The following is an 18102-nucleotide window of genomic DNA, read 5'->3' as shown; positions in this document are numbered from 1 at the left end:
GTATTTGTACACAATGGAATTCTACTCAGCCATGAAGAAAAATGAAATCTTATCATTCGCAAGTAAATGGATGGAACTGGAGAACATCATCCGGAGTGAGGTTAGCCAGGTTCAGAAGACCAAAAACTGTATGTTCTCCCTCATATGCAGACTTTAGATCTAGGGCAAATACAGTTAGGGGACTGGACTTTGGTCACATGATAAGGTGAGCGCACACAAGGGAGGTATGAGGATAGGTAGGAAACCCAAAAAAAATGATAACATTTGATGTCCTCAATGCAAAGGAACTAATGCAGAAAATTTAAAGCAACAGAGGCCAATAAGAGAAGGGGACCAGGAACTAGAGAAAAGGTCAGTTTGAGAAGAATCAACTTAGAATGTAACACATATGTACATGAAAGCAATGCAAGGAATCTCCCTGAATAGCTATCCTTATCTCAAATAGCAAAAACCCTTGGTCCTTCTTATTATTGTTTATACTCTCTCTTCAACAAAATTAGAGGTGAGGGCAAAACAGTTTCTGCCTGGAAGCCAGGGGGTAGGGGATAGAGGGAGGGAACAAGGGGAAAGGGAGGGTACAGGGGGAAGGGGGGAAAAATGACCCAAACATTGTATGCACATCCGAATAAAATTTTTAAAATAAATAAAAACCAGTATTTTCTTATTTGACACATTAAAATAAAGAGTCAAAAGAAAGATAATCCAGGGGAACAAATGGGGAGATGGCCGACACCCTCAGGGCCCCAAATGGAGTGAGTGAAAGGGAAAACAGTAGAAAAAAAAAGTCAACATAAAAAAAAATGAGCTCCCTTCTTCCCTCCCCATGAAGGCTGAGGGAACCATGGAACCATGGTCCTGCCCCCCACCATTGCCTCATCTAGCTTAAATAAATTAGGACCAACCTCAACTTCATTAGAAGTAAATAAAGCAGCTATGGCCTCCAGTACCTTGTATCAGGGCCTTTGCCCATTCCTACCCTGTACCCTTGTCTCAGCCCTGTCATTTAAACAGGGCTATGCCCAAAAGTCCTAATGGGACTGGGAATTCAGTAATATTTTGTTCATGTCCCTCCTTCAGTAAATGTCCCTGCATTCCTGCCCCCTGCAAAGCCAGCTCTCCTTCAGCAGGGGGGCCGGGGGGGGAGGTGGAGCAAGGGTGAGATGAAGTGTCACAGCAAGGAGAGAAGGGGTAAGCAGTGTGGTATATAGATCTGGTCCTACAGAGCCTTCCTACCCTATATCTGGCCTAGCCCCTAAGCCTGAGTCTGAATCACTGGTATCTGAAGAGAGGAAGATAAAGTGGAGGAGAGGGAGTCTGTGCTGGAGCTGGGAGTGGAGTGCTGAGGTGTGATACTGGTACTTGGCTGTGCAGATAACTCAGTTTTCTCACTGTCTTGGGTGGTTATTTGATGGAACTGAGCTGCCCTCTGATGTCCTGGAAGCTCTTTTTTAGTTACTATTTCTTCTCCAAAGCAAGTTCCTTCTTTTCTTTCCAACAGGTTTCTTAATAATGTAGGGTTTCCAAGGTTTCTTTTGCGGGCAGGATAGGACATAGTATTCAAGCTCTTTATGTGTGGATAGCTTGAGTGTTTCAAAATCAATCTCAATTTCTTCTGGGTTTGAGTCATGTAAACAGGGTTCCCTGGTTTGGATTATATGTACACCTTGATCCACCTTTTCCCCAGTGGCTCAACTGCCTCTTCTCATCATAACTCATAGGCCTGCTCTCTTCCTCCTCCTCTGAATCATAACCAACAGACAGAGAAGGTTGGAGCTCTCTGTTGCCTGTTTAGGTAGCTTGTTGCCACTTCCTTCAGAAGGTCGAAGCCAACAGGGCTTACTGTAGCAGCACTGCCACTTGCTTTCTTGGACTTTTTGGGCTGAGGTGGGCAGGGTGCTCTAAGTTCTTTCTCATCTTCATCAACTCCAGCTCTGTCTTGATGCTTCTCTGCCTTCTGTTTCTTCTTTTTCTCTTTTTTCTTTCTTTTGTGCTTGGGCTTAAATACTGGGCCCTGGGAAAAAGTTTTTCATGTACAGCCCAAAGCCAGTAAAATACTGAAGAGTGACAAAATACTTGTTCCTGTATTTCTGTCAGGCGACAATCCCTTGCTTGTTCTAAGATTGAACTTTCACTATCTTTTTCTTCCTCATCCTCTTCATCTTTCTCCCCCTCTTCCTCAGAGGAGCTCTTATTGCTGATGTCCATAGGTGCTTAATTATTTCGTGGTTCTCACACAGGCTAAGACCAGAGGAGTCCACTGGTTTGTAGAAAGGCCAGGCATAGGCAGCATGCTTCTTAGAGAGTAACTCCTTCAAAATGCCATTGCAATGTTATAACTGTTAAGTGGCTTTCCTTTCTTGTAGCCTTGGTGCTGTTGGTAAGAGTTAGCAAGTCTGTTCACAGGGACTTGATAGGGCAACCACTCTCTCTGTGCACAGAGGGACAGTCATGCTTTTGGTTAAAGGCCCCCAGGAAGGTTAGGCAGGGAACAGGAGCCAGAACAGTTGTAGGGGTAGGGGTTAGCTTAACCTCTTTTTCCTTGGCAAGGGGCTGAGTTGGGGAAGCAGCAGAAATAGCAAGGAGTAGGGGTACAGCAAATATAGGGACTTGAGATGACATATGGATGGGGAATGTTGAGGATAGTGGTAGGTATCTCAGGTGATCATGTTTATAGAGCTGTGTGTGATACAGAAGAGAAAGCAGGCACCTGATGACCACTGGTACTACTGCCATGGCGACTTGCCAACTTGACCCCCTTCTTATGGCTGTTCTTAGGGATAGTCACTACAAGTTCTTGCTCCTCTTGTGGCACTGATACTGATGGACAGATGACATGCACAGGAATTTCAGGTGCTCAGGGTTCTTGAGCCTGCTCTGAGGATGGAGGCACAGGCGGACTCCAGCAGCAGAGATTGTAAAGATTTTATTTATAGAGTAGAGAAAGACTGTATAGTGGGGACTGCAGGGGACCAGGAAACCAGTGGTCAGGGTAGGGATTGGGTTTTTATAGCCTTTTTCGTGCCAGTGGTCAGGGTGGGGATTGGGTTTTTATAGCCTTTTTCGTGCATTGCCTGAGGGCAGAGATGTCTTTCAAGCATTTCCTGGGAAAGCAAAGTGTCTCCTTGATCTCCTGCAGTCAGTCCTTCAATAGCACTTTCTTTAGGAAGATTTTTTTTTTCCAGAGTTTGTGGCATCAGGATCTTACCATAGTTGGCTTGTAACTATAACAGTTGGTAAACACAGCATTCAAATCCTGCATACATTCAAAGGCAGTCCAAGAATAATTGTTTTAACGTCTCCTCTTAATCATACCCATGTCCATAGGCTGTGTGATAATCTTGTGATGATCCAGCAGACCCACGTTGACAGCATCCACACGCTGCCAGAATGGCCATGCAATTCAACGGGTATTTCCATAGAGCCTTCGTCACCACCACGTGCAGGTATTGCAGCTAGTTGACCAACTATTGTGGCCTTTTGGGAATTTTTTCCCCAGGGAGCTTGTGGGGAGTTACGTTTTGCAACATCTTGACACGGGGAACGGGCGCTGCACTCGGCCGGGTCAAGTCCGGGTGGCCTCGGCTCCCCTCACCGCCCGGCCCAGCATAACCCGGGAAGTGGGGGGAGGCCGCTGCCCTTGGCCCTCCAGGCGACAACCTCCCCGCCGGGCGGCACGAAGCGGTCTCCTCGGCGAACTCCCGGCAGCACGGCGCGCTCCGCAGGCGGACTGCAAGAAAATGGCGGCGGCTCCAGCTGAGACGGAGAACCGGAGGAATCCCACTCTTCACACCCAGCCAGTCCCGATCCTGGGCGCCGTCGTCAATACGGCCCGCGCCCGGTCTGCGGGAGTCCCCTCCTCCTGTCGGGACCGCCGGGGCGGGCGACGTCCCCTTTCGACCTCGGATGGAGGCGGATGAACACGGAAAGTGGTTTAGGGAGCCGCCGCCTCCATCTTTGAAATCCTCTTGAGGGCGGAGTACAGGGTGGACAGACTCCGAGAATTGGGTGGGTCTGAAAAAGGGGAGCTCCGGGGAAGGTTGGGGGGCTTCCATGGGGTCTGTACTGTCCTCCAGGACTGGTCATTGGCCGAGAGGAAGGCCATTCCTAAGTGAATGATGTTGGACTGTAACGGCGGTCCCAAAGGACTCAAAGAATCCTCCTGCTCCACTACAGCGCAAAATGGCGCCTCCACAGTACTGTTCACCCCCACGTGTGAAGAAGCAGAGTCTATGGGGGAGGGCTGCTTCTCAGGCAGGAGCTTTTTCATTGGCCAGTTGCCACGAAGACGTCACAAACTTCATTTCCAAGGCTTCAGTCACCAGGCAGAAGAGTTGTGCATTGACGTACAGAGAGGGAGCAGTTCACCATTATCTCTGAGCCAGTTGGCTGTGCTGTGGTTTGGGGACTCCAGGGCAAGAGAGGTAGGAAGGGGTACAAAAGCCAACTCCCCAGAGGCTCCAGCATCCTTTCCCTGCCTCCCCTCACAATGATGTTCCCAGGCTCCCAAGCAAGGTGCCTCTGGAAGGTTGGCACCAAGGGGGTGGCAGGGCACTGTGGGAGAGCTCTTTCTTGTCAGTGGTCCCTGCAATGAAGAATCTGGATCCTTGGAACCACGTGGGGAGGGGCGATTGGTGGTTCAAAGTCCAGTTCTACCAAGCTAATCAACTAAGTAGCACTTAGGCACTTGAGTATGCTATGTCAACTCAGTTTCCTGACCTCTACAAGAGTCATACTAAAGATTTTCAAATTTCCTTGGTTGTTGTGATAGGTAATGTGATCATCCTGCTAGGGTTTAACTCAGAGCCTGTTGCATAAACTCTTTCAATATTTACTAGCTACTTTTATGGCACTTATATGTTTCCAATCCTAATAACTGAATACACTTTACCAATTTAATGATCTTCTTTATATCACTGATCACTTTCTAGGACTATTCCACCAACATTTATTAAATATGCCCAGTGTCCCCTTTTTTTGATTAACTCCTCTAAGTCAGCAGGAACTCTTTAACTGTGGGTCCTGCATTATATTAAGATCTACCTTACCCAAAGTCTTCTCCATCTTATCCTCTAACATCCTATTTCTCCATCTCCTCCTTCTGTCCATACCACCACTGTCCTAATTCAGATCCTCTATCCTGGCCCCCAAAATGATTAGAAATACATAGCTCTGAGCTGAAACAAATTTAAGAGTATGAATGGTTTGTCAAGCAAAGTTTCACTTAAAGACTGTGGGTGCCCTTGGGTATATAATATACTCTCAACCTTACCATACACCTTCACACCTGATCCACAGAGCATAGGTGGTTTACCCCCTACTCTTTGAAGCAATTAAAGTATAAATACTTGTGACCAAATTTCCAAACTTTTCATATTTTAATTATTTTCAGTGATAACTTTGATTATTCTATAGGAATTTTCTTCTATATATGACTATGCTGTTCTAATATTAAATGATTCCTAAATCATTACAGAATAAAGTCAAAAGTAGCATAAGATCTCAGGTTCTCTACCATCTTGTTTGAATTTGTCTCTTATCTCCTCAACATGCTGTCATTTGTCCTGCACTTAACTTATATTTAAACACTAGTTTCCAGATTTTTATTAATCTTTATTAATGATATCTACTTCTCAAAGTCAAACTTACAACTTATCTATTTCACAAATAGGTCTTAACCAACCAGTCATAGCCTCTTTCAATCCTCTCTTATATTTCATGCAGCATTAATTAGTAAACACTGAGAAAAATGGATCTTTCTAGGAATTCAAGCACTCCATTGTAGTAAGAAGGACAAATGTAATCCTAAATCATGAGAAATATGCTTGGAAGAGTAAAATGAAGCAAATCTCTGAAGGATTTATATATCATGTGAAGGATATTGGACATTTCTATGAGCTCTAGGAGAATGTTTTAAGTTGTTTAAGATGATGAACAGTAGAATACTACCAGACTAATTCCCAGAGCAAGTTATTTAATCACCAAATGGGAAAATTTCCAAATCTATTATGAATGGAATAATAGTACCAATTTCTTAATACTATGGTGAGAAGTAAGTAAGACAATGCATGTACTGACTCTGCAAACATAGTGCCTGACACCTAGAGAAGTCTGATATGCATTAAGATATCAATATGGTAATACTGAGATGACTCATAAGTACTACTAAAGCAGAAAATCCTCCTTATTCTTTCATCTATGCTGCCCATACTGTGAAGGAATTCTTTCCATGTTCCTGGATAGCAATTTTAGAATGTAATGTCACTTTTATAACCATTTCCAAATGGCAAAATAGGAGATTTTTAGCCATAAAATATTCTCATACTAGTTATTAAAAAGTCTGCTTTCAGATCACACACAAGAATTATATTTATTTATTCTTTAGTTCTAGTATAAGTTCAATATGGCAAAATTTATGATTTTTTAAAAAAATTGATAATATCATTAACTTCATGTTAGCATGTATACAAGCTATGATTTCTTACATGTTTTGTTGCCTTAGTTGTACTTAATACAGATGTATTTGAATGCTTCCTTTTATTTTTCAAATTTCTGACACTTTCTAGATACTATTTGGAAAAAGCCTAGAGACTTGAACATGTACTACACATGTAAGATTTCTCAATGACCTGTAAACATAAGGTAATTTGGTCAACTTTATTAGTCATTGGGAGAGGCACAAATTAAAATCATAATAAGATACCATATACATACTACCAGTACGGCAAAAGCTAAAAGGAAAACAAATACTTGGTTTGGGCATAGATGTAGAGCATCTACCTGTGGAGTATAGTGTGGAATACAACTTTGGCATACACTTGGTGGTGTCTACTAAAGGTGAACACATGCATCCTTTGTGACTAAGAAATACTACTTCAAGACTATTATCAAAAGAATACATTTTTGCTCACCCAAAGATTAGATAGGTAGAAAGATAGATAGATGATAGATAGATAGATAGATTAGATAGAGATCTATAGAGAGGTATGCATAGATATGTAAATGAAAATATCCATAGCAGCATTACTCATAAAAGACAAAACTTCAACACTCAAATACCTATTAATACTACAGTGCATTAAAGCTGTGGCATATTCATACAACAAAATACAATGTAGCAATACAAAATTGTTCTGTTAAAAAGCATCAAAATGAATAGATGTCATAAACATAATGCTAAATAAATGATAGCATAGACAAAAAAATATGCATTTGTTTATACATAGTTCAGAAATAATAGTGATGGTTATGTAGGGTAAGGAAAAAAACCACATGGAAGTGGATATGAAGATTGTTCTAGAGTGTTATTCATATTTTTTCTTGATCAAGATGTTATCACAATGTAATAATACAGGAAGCTGCAGCCTTCAGAATTGTTTATTTTTGTATATAAAATACTTTTAAAAACTCTAAATAAACTTTCATTAAAAATTTATATTCTGAGGGAGAATCCAAGATGGCGACTAGAGGGAGGAAGCAGCTAGTATGTGTTCCTTAAAGTAAAAATCTTGCTGAAATGCTGGAGACACACCTGGCAGAAAAAAATCACCAAGAAGAGGCAAAATTCCGACACCTCCGCAACCCCAGCCTGCACATAGCCTCCCCATACCACAATGTATGTAGAAACCATGAGGGCTCCGGCGCCACCAGGCACTGGCTTCTAACCTGCTTGGGAGATGCAGACCAACAGGTGAGCAAAGAAGCGACATGAGGTATCCCCACAGCCATCCTTGGGATAAACCAGCATAGCCCCCTGGACAGACTGACCCCTGCCCCACAAAAATAAATAAATAAACTGAATAATAAATAAGAAACTAAAAAAGACACATAGCAAAAAGGGCAGGGTGCCCCGAGCTCTGGAGGAAGGGGGAGGGCACTTCCCCACACGAACTGTAAATAAACAAGCCTGCTGGAGAAGGCAGGTTTAGCGAACTCCCCCAGAGAGCTTGGAGAGGAGAAGGCATCCAACAGCCACTGACCTGTGGCGTGCTCCACCGGAGAGAGGGGGATGGGCAGTTCCCCATGTGAACGGTAAATAAACAAGACCGCCAGTGAAGGTGGGTTTAGCAACCCCTGCCCACCCCCACCCCCACCCAGACAGTTTGGAGAGGGAAGTCTACCAACAGTAGCTGAAGGGCTGCACGTTGGCGGGAGAGAGGGGGAGGGACTATTCCCCACGTGAACTGTAAATAAACAATCCTGCAACTGTAAATAAGCCAGCAGGACTTTACACTGGAGAAAGAGAAGGATAGGTGTCCAGGAGAACTCTAAATAAGCAAAGCAAGCTGGACTAGGTGAGTGTGAGGGCTCAAACCCTGTGAATTGCAATAAATAAAGCCTGCAGCAGCAGCCAGCTGACAGTAGGTGGCAGGTGAGCTGCAGCCTCAAACAGAGTTGTCTTCAGATCCAGGCACTTGGCAGGACAAACAGAGTTGTCTTCAGATCCAGTCACTTGGCAAGAAAACTACAGTGCTACTGATTAAACACCAACACCAGGACTGGATGTTGAATGAGCAACACCACAAATACTAAGACTGAAACGGTGTGGTTTCTGGACCTGAAAGTTTTATTCTTTTATAGTTTTATATGCTCTTTTTTTTTTCCTTTGATGAGACAATGACAGAGCTACTACTCAAACATCAACACCAGGACTGGATGCTAAAGGAGTAACACCAGAATTATTAAGACTGAAACTTCATTGCATTTAAACCTGGGATTTTTTTTTTCTTTCCTTTCTTTCTCTGTCTCTCTAATGCCTCTTTAGCTCACTGTTGATTAGTACACTTTCTATCCCTATTTATTTCTTTGGCTCTGTATTCTCTTTTTCAATTTTTTCCCTACCTTCTTTGCTTTCTTTCTCCTCTTACCCTTCCATTCTAGATATCATAATTTTTACTATTACAAGCTAGACAATATGAAATCACACACAGTACAGGGACAGTAACAGCAGCAAGTGGAATGACGGGAAGATGGGAAAAAGAGGGAAACCATTCTCCCCCCAGTAATAAATTAGTACAGAAACCAGAGGGAAATGAAGAAAACAGATGCCCAGATCCAGACTCCAACAAAATGAAGATAAACTATGCCAAAGAACCGAATGAAGCCCACAAGAACAATCTGAAAGAATAAATCCTGCAAGTAATCAATGAGAATTTTATAGAGATGACTGGATATGGTCAACCAAAATTTACAGGAGACACTCAAGAAATTCCAAGACAACAAAAATAGAGAATTTGAGAAAGCTCAAGAACAAATAAAACAAACTATAGAAGCAGTATATAAACAACAAAGTGAAACAAAGATCATCATAAATAGAGAGATAAACAAACTCAGGACGAAAATAGACAACATTTAAGAGGAAGTGACTCAAGATATGGAAAACCTCAGAAAAAAGAATGAAATGGAAATGAAAAACAAAATGGAAGGCCAGTCCAGCAGGCTAGAATAAACAGAAGACAGAATCTCAGAACTCAAAGATGAAATGGTAATAAAAGGAAAAACTGAAGAACTATGTTAGACAACTCAAGACCTATGAAAGGAATATGCAAGACCAAACCTGAGAATCATGGGTATTGAAGAAGGAGAAGAGGTGCAAACAAAAGGAATTCATAACATATTCAACAAAATAGTAACAGAAAATTTCCCAAATCTAGAGAAAACTATGCCCATTCAGGTACAGGAAGCCACCAAGACACGTAACAGATTTGACCAAAATGGAACTATTCCACGACATATTATCATTAAAACAACAAGCACAGAGAATAGAGAAAGAATATTGAAGGCTGTAATAGAGAAAAAACAAATAACTTACAAAGGTAAACCCATTAAAATCACAGAAGATTTCTCAATGGAAACATTAAAAGCAAGAAGACAATGGAGTGAAGTCTTCCAGGCACAGAATGAAAATAACTTCAACCCTAGGATACTCTACACAGTGAAACTATCATTCAAAATAAGTGGAGCAATAAATGTCTTCCATGATAAGCAGAAACTAAAACAGTGTATGACCACAAAGCCACCACTACAAAAGGTTCTGCAAGGGATTCTACACACAGAAAGTGAAAGTCAACATAACCATGAAAGGGCAGGCAGTACCAAAACACAGGAGAAGAAAAGGCAAGAAAGTAGAGAGTAATATCAACTTAACTACACACCATCAAGCCCTTAAACAACTAAGACAACTAAATGACAGGAATCACCACATATCTATTAATACTAACATTGAATGTTAATGGACTTGATTGTCCCATCAAAAGACACCGTTTGACAAACTAGATTAAAAAGGAAGATCCAACAATTTCTTGCTTACAGGAGACCCATCTCATTGACAGAAACAAGCACTGGTTAGGATGAAAGGCAAGATAATGACCCTGAAAACAGGCAGAAGTAGTAATACTTATCTCGAACAAAGGAGACTTCAAACCTACATTGATCAAATGAGATAAAGAAGGACATTCCATACTAATAAAAGAGAAATACACCAAAAGGAAATAATAATTATCAACCTATATGCACCCAATGTCAACACACCCAATTTTATTAAACATACCCTGAAGGACCTAAAAGCATATATAAACTCCAACACAGTAGTAGTGGGAGACATTAATACCCCCCCATCACCAATAGATAGGTCAGCCAAACAAAAAATCAATAAAGAAATCCTAAATCTAAAACATACCATAGAGAAAATGGACCTAGTTGATGTCTACAGAACATTTCATCCAACTTCTACACAAAATTCATTTTTCTCAACAGCCCATGGAACCTTCTTAAATTGATCATGTCCTAGGGGCACAAAGCAAGCCTCAGCAAACATAAGAAAATAGAAATAATACCATGCATTCTATTTGACCACAATGCATTAAAACTAGAATTCAGCAACAAAAATAACAAAAAAACATGCAGGGAGCTGAAAACTGAACAACACATTGCTCAATAATCAATGGGTCATCAATGAAATAAAAGAGGAAATTAAAAGGTTCCTGGAAGTTAATGAAATTGAAAACACAACCTACAGGAACATATGGGACAGAGCTAAGGCAGTCCTGGGAGGAAAGTTTATAGCCATGAGTGCATATATTAAAAAGACAGAAAGATCTCAAATCAATGACCTAATGTTACATCTCAAACTCCTAGAAAAATAAGAACAAGCAAATCCCAAAAACAAACAGAGGAGAGAAATAATAAGAATAAGAGATGAAATCAACGAAATAGAAACCAAAAAAACCATACAAAGAATTAATGAAACAAAAAGTTGGTTCTTTGAAAAAATAAACAAGATCAACAGACCCCTGGCAAACCTGACTTAAATGAGGAAAGAAAAAACCCAAATCAGTAAAATCAGGAATGCAAAAGGGGAGATAACAACAAGCACCATGGAAGTCCAGGAAATCATCAGAGACTACTTCGAGAACCTATATTCTAATAAATTTGAAAATCTTGAAGAAACAGATTTCTAGATAATTATGATCATCCCAAACCAAGAGGACATTAATCACCTGAATAGATTTATAACCCAAAATGAAACTGAAGCAGCAATAATGAGTCTCCCAAGAAAGAAAAGTCCAGGACCTGATGGAGACTCTGCTGAATTCTATCAGACATTTAAAGAACTAATACCAATCCTCCTTAAACTGTTCCACAAAATAGAAAGGGAAGGAAAATTGCCCAACACATTTTATGAAGCCAGTATTACACTTATCCCAAAACCAGGCAAAGACACCTCCAAAAAGGAGAACTGTAGGCCAATTTCCTTAATGAACATTGATGCAAAAATCCTCAACAAAATAATGGCAAACCGAATTCAACAGCACATCAAAAAGATTATTCACCACGACCAAGTAGGCTTCATCCCAGGAATGCAGGGGTGGTTCAACATACAAAAATCAATAAACATAATAAACCATATTAACAGAAGCAAAGACAAAAACCATCATCTCAATAGATGCAGAAAAAGCCTTTGATAAGATCCAACACCATTTCATGATAAAAGCTCTAAGAAAACTAGGAATAGAAGGAAAGTACCTCAACATTATAAAAGCTATATATGAAAAACCTGCAGCCAGCATTATACTTAACAGAGAAAAACTGAAAACATTCCCTCTAAAATCAGGAATGTGACAAGGATGCCCACTATCCCCACTCCTATTCAATATAGTACTGGAATTCCTAGCCAGAGCAATTAGGCAAGAAGAAGGAATAAAAGGAATACAAATAGGTAAAGAAACTGTCAAAATATCCCTATTTGCAGATGACATGATCCTATACCTTAAAGACCCAAAAAACTCTACTCAGAAGCTTGTAGACATCATCAATAGCTATAGCAAAGTAGCAGGATATAAAATCAACATAGAAAAATCATTAGCATTTCTATACACTAATAATGAACAAACTGAAAAAGAATATATGAAAACAATTCCATTTACTATAGCCTCAAAAAAAATCAAGTACCTAGGAGTAATCTTAACAAAGGATGTGAATGACCTCTACAAGGAAAATTATAAACCCCTGAAGAAAGAGATTGAGAAAGACTAAGAAGGTGGAAAAATCTCCCATGCTCATGGAATGGTAGAATCAACACAGTAAAAATGGATGTACTACCAAAGCAATCTATATGTTTAATTCAATTCCCATCAAAATCCCAATGACGTTCATCAAGAAGATTGAAAAATCTACCCTAAAATTCATTTGTAAACATAAGAGACTGTGAATATCCAAGCAATACTCAGCAAAAAAAACAATGCTGGAGGTATCACAATACCCAACTTCAAACTATATTACAAAGAAATAGCTTTGTACTGGCACAAAAACAGACATGAAGACCAGTGGAACAGAATAGAGGACCTGGATATGAATCCACACAACTATACCCAACTTATTTTTGACAAAGGCACTAAAAATAAATGATGGAGAAAAGACAGCCACTTCAACAAATGTTGTTGGGAAAACTGGATATGTGCCTGAAACTGAAACTAGATCCATGTTTGTCACCCTGCACAAGTATCAACTCAAAATGGATTGAGGACATTAATATCAGACCTGAAATCTTGAAGTTAGTGGAGGATAGAGCAGGGAATGCACTGGAAGCAATAGGGATAGGCAGGGACTTCCTCAGTAGACCTCATGTGGCTCAGCAACTAAGGGAAAGGATGGACAAATGGGACTACATGAAATTATAATGCTTCTGTACAACAAAAGAAATGGTCTGTAAATTGAAGGGACCACCCACAGAATGGGAAAAAAATCTTTGCTAGCTATGCATCCAACAAGGGACTGATAACTAGAATACATAGGGAGCTCAAGAAATAAAACTCCCAAAAAATCAATGACACAATAAAGAAATGGGCAACTGAACTGAACTTTTTGAAAGGAAGAAAGCTAAAAAACACATGAAAAAATAATCACCATCCCTGGTTATATAGGAAATACAAATGAAAAAACATACTATGATTCCAGCTTGTACCTGTGAGAATAGCTTCCATCAAGAACTCCACCAACAACAGATGTTGTCAGTGATGCAGGAAAAAGGAACCTCATGTACTGCTGGTAGGAATGTAAGCTAGTAAGACACTACGGAAAACAATATGGAGGCTTCTTAAAAGTAAACTTAAAAGTAAACCTACCAAATGATTCAGCAATACCATTTCTAAGGATACACCTGAAGGAATGTAACTCAGGTTACAACAAATGCACCTGCACATCCATGTTTATTGGATCACTACTCACAATAAGCTAGGGAAATAGCCAAGATATTCTGCTAACTGATGAGTTGATTAAGAAAATGTGTATTTATATACAATGGAATTTTACTCAGCCACAAAGAAGTATGAAATTTTGTCATTCACAGGAAAATGGATGGAACTGAAGAACATCTTAAGTGAAGTTAGACTCATAAGGCCAAAGCTACATATGTGGATTATAGACCTAAAACAAATGCAGCAATATTATGGGACACTGGTAATATAAAGGGAGGTAGCACATGGGAGGGATAAAGAAAGGGGACCAAAAACTTTAATGTGGTTGATATGCTTACTGTACAGGAATGAATATAGAAATCTTCAACTGGCCAGGGAAACCATGGCAAGGGGACTAGGGAGGAGTGAAGAGGACTAGAAGAGATGAACCAAATGGGGTTATAATACATACATGCATGGAAACAACACAAGGAAATTCCCTGTGTAGCTATCTTTATCTCAAACTAGCAAAAGCGTCATGTTTCTCTTACTATATTTTATGTTTTTTCTTCTATGAAATCAGAAAACAGAAGTGTGGTACAGGTTGTGAGGGGACAGGTGGGTGGCAATGGTGGGAGAGGGGAGATGGTGGGGAAAGGGGGTAGAAGGATGAATATGATCCAAGTAATGTATACACCATGTATGTAAATGCAAAAATGATGCCTGTTGAAACTTTTCCAGGAATCAGGGAAGGGGAGATGAAGGAGAGAAGGGAGGGGGTGAACTCAAATATGATATATTTGATACATTGCAAAAACCTTTGTAAATGCTAATGACCTCCATCCAGCACAACAACAAAAAGAGGTTTTTTAAAATTAGCACCAAGAGAATGTATTTATTATATGTGCACAAATACATATATTCTAGATTACTGATGGAATTTTAACATGAAAACAGTTGAAACAAAAAAAATGTCAACATTGGGAGGTTATGAAGGCAGAAGTTAAATATCTTTTCAGCTTTGTTTATGTTTATACAATATTGAAAGATTGAAGAGTTAAAAGAATATCTTTCAGAAAGATCTCCTGGGACAGTTCAGCTTGGATGCTACAGAGCCTAAGGTTAATTGTCATATTGGGAAAACCATGTCCCTGGGACATTCTTGGATTCAGTGGACTTTGTCCTCTCAAGTCTTTCTTGATTTTCTGATCTTCAGGGATCTCCAGTCTCACAAAACAGCCCCTACAACCAATGCAAGGTCCTCAGGCACTAATTTGTCTGTTCCAGGTAATAGCAGTTTGGCCTCCATTGCTTAAATTTCCATTTTGCTTCAAAGTTCGATTATAAGTATCAAAAATATAAAACTCTTTTTGTGTTTTAACTAATTTACCACTATTTATTCATTGATTTAAAATCTATACCATGTGCATGATTCTTAACTTTTGACAAGTTTTTTGACTTAAGAATCTCATCCAGGTAAAAGGAGACAATATTGAACAGTGCAATGTTAAATTTTGCATCAAAATGAAATAGAGTTCTTCTGAAAACCTAAAACGAACATATTCTGATGAAAAAGTATCTGATCCCTGACTTGAATGGATCTCTCATCACATTCTCTTGAGGTTGGTTGTGTATTTAAAATACTTCAGAAAATCTCATTTGATTGGGATGGGCGTGGTCTTCATGAGCAGGATTAGAACAAGAACGGTATATCTACCTTTATTTTATTCCTCTGATAGAAGTAAAAGGAGAAAATGGAAAGTCATGCATGTAATGTAGATACTTGTGCTTGCATGCATATATGTATAACTATGAGTGTATTAGAATTAGAACTATATTATGTGTTATATTAAATATATATAATTATATGCATATATGTCTACATATATATACACACACACATATTTCCTTCACATCCTCTTTTTATTACTGTGCTCTCCTCTCTCTATTTTGAGAGACTACTCAGGACTTCATAAAGTTATTGGTTATTGGTCATCCAGATCCCTTACCTGGCCCTTTCCATGACATCATTTTCACTGAGTTCTGTAACAGTTTTACACGATAAATGAAATGACTTATATGGCAGCAGTATTTGAGAATTATTTCATATATTTTATTCCAATTATTAATTTTCACCAGAAGTAATAAAACAATTACAGAATATGAAGTTATTGTTGGGGAAGAATTTAAAGGCTTGAGTGCTTTTTGCTAGTGCTTTAAAAATTGTCTATTTTTCTAAAAATGAGATGTAGATACAGTGTTTGGGTATAAGTATTGAGCCAGTAAATATATTTTAACTATTGCATTTATAACTATTTCAAGTTTTTTTTAAGCTGTCAGTTCAGTCTTCTAGAAGGAAAAAATCCTATGAAGGTTTGATGCACATTGAGGAAGTCACCTTCATATCACTAACGAGCCCACTTTTTATGTTGTTTCCCTCTCCTTCCATACTGATTCACCTATCTTTTCATCCAAAATATTGGACTAAAAAACTGCTTCCCTTCCCAAACACCACTCACCAAAGAAGAAGGAGGGTTGGAGGAGGGTTGTTTTGAATGCACTGCATGAATTCAAATCCAAAATAATCTGGTAGATTAATGAGTTAACTAATCCCTAAAAATAATGTTTATGAAACTATGTGCACACTTGATTAAACATTTAACTTTTTTTGCTGGTACTGGGGTTTGACTTCAGGGCTTCATGCTTACTAGACAGGCACTCTACCACCTTAGTCACTCCACAAGCCCCAGCATCTTTGATTAAACATTCAGATATGCTATGATCTTAATAGAAAAATGGTTAAAACTACAGCAAAAATAGCCTCTATAATCTCTAGAACCTCTTATTCATATGAAGAAAATCCTCAGAAATATGCCCAGTTCAAAGTAATATGTAAAGAATGGAGATGCTATTTATATATAAATATATGATGTTTTATACTAAACATCAAAGATGCTGAATTTTTCCATTTAATTTGAATGATTTCTCATCAGCTATAAAGGACCAAATACATTTTACTCATTTCCATTTTTTTCTTGTTTCATTTCCTTCTATGACAAATTTCCCTCTCAGCTTCTAGTAGCTTTCATGCAGGAAGAGCCTTTGTCTATGACAGTCTCCATGTGCCTTTCTGGAGAGTGTTTTTTCTTCAGCATAATCTGCTGAATCTTCTGGAAGACACTGTAACAAAATCTATGCCTTAGGTCACTGTAATTTCAGAGTCAGTATTTCAATGAGTAATTTTATAAGGATCAATATTGTGACTCTCTTAATTCTTGTAATGTTTTCATTCTTGTCTACACAATGTAATGGGTATGACAAATAGCAGTACCATGGAAGATTCATTCTGGTGGGCTTCTCAAAGAAGCCCCAGCTAGAAAGGATACTCTTCATGGTTGTCTTGATGTCCTATCTGCTTACCCTGGTGGGAAATACAGTAATTATTCTGATCTCCTCCATAAACCCTAAACTCAAGACACCCATGTACTTTTTCCTCACTCACCTCTCCCTAGTTGACATCTGTTTTACCACCAGTATTGTCCCTCAGCTGCTGTGGAACCTCAAAGGACCAGCCAAGACCATCACATGCCTTGGTTGTGCCATTCAGCTGTATGTGTCCTTGGCACTGGGCTCCACTGAATGTGTTCTCCTGGCTGTAATGGCTTTTGACCGCTATGCTGCAGTTTGCAAACCTCTCCACTACCCAGCTGTGATGAACCCATAGCTGTGCCGGGCTCTGGCAGGGGTCGCATGGCTAAGTGGAATAGGGAATGCCCTCATCCAAGGCACTGTCACTCTGCAGCTTCCTTGCTGTGGACACTGGTGGCTTCACCATTTCTTCTGTGAGGTACCCTCCATGATTAAGCTTGCATGTGTGAACATCCATGCTAATGAGGTCCAGCTCTTCATTGTTTCATTGGTCTTGCTCCTCTTGCCCTTAGCACTGATACTGATGTCCTATGGACACATAATTAAGGCAGTTATGAGGATCAAGTCAGTTCAGGCCTGGCACAGAGTGCTGGGGACATGTGGATCCCATTTAATAGTAGTATCCACATTCTAAGGGAGTAGCACAGCTATCTATATCCAGCCCAACAGTTCTTATGCCCACACTCATGGGAAATACATCTCACTTTTCTATACAGTCTTCACCCTACCCCTTAATCCCCTCATTGACACACAGGAATAAAAAGATCAAAGGTTCTCTGGGAAGACTATTTCACAGAAACTGAGGTACATAAATAAGAAGCAGAGTACACACACTGTCCAATTTTTATGTCAAATGGATCCTAAAGATAATTTTGTGTAATCACTTGAGAACTTCACCAGCATTTAGGACACAGTTGTAATCTATATACTATGCATTATTGTGTCTCACTAGGCTTCAGAACTAACTACCCTTTTCAATCTCTTCCCAGATTCCTTTGAGTCC

At 39.6% G+C, this 18102-nt stretch overlaps 2 pseudogenes; one reads left to right on the top strand and one right to left on the bottom strand.

The window, feature by feature from the left end:
* Nucleotides 1–1229: 1229 nt before the first annotated feature.
* Nucleotides 1230–3476, bottom strand: LOC109680425 (bromodomain-containing protein 2 pseudogene; annotated as a pseudogene).
* Nucleotides 3477–4115: 639 nt separating this feature from the next.
* On the top strand, nucleotides 4116–17902 carry LOC109680424 (olfactory receptor 2G3-like; annotated as a pseudogene).
* Nucleotides 17903–18102: the final 200 nt, after the last annotated feature.

This window comes from Castor canadensis, chromosome 8 (genome assembly GCF_047511655.1).
Source record: "Castor canadensis chromosome 8, mCasCan1.hap1v2, whole genome shotgun sequence".
NCBI classification, from domain to species: Eukaryota; Metazoa; Chordata; class Mammalia; order Rodentia; family Castoridae; genus Castor; species Castor canadensis.
The sequence above is the reverse complement of the archived record's forward strand: the minus strand, read 5'-3'. Positions and strand labels throughout refer to the sequence as shown.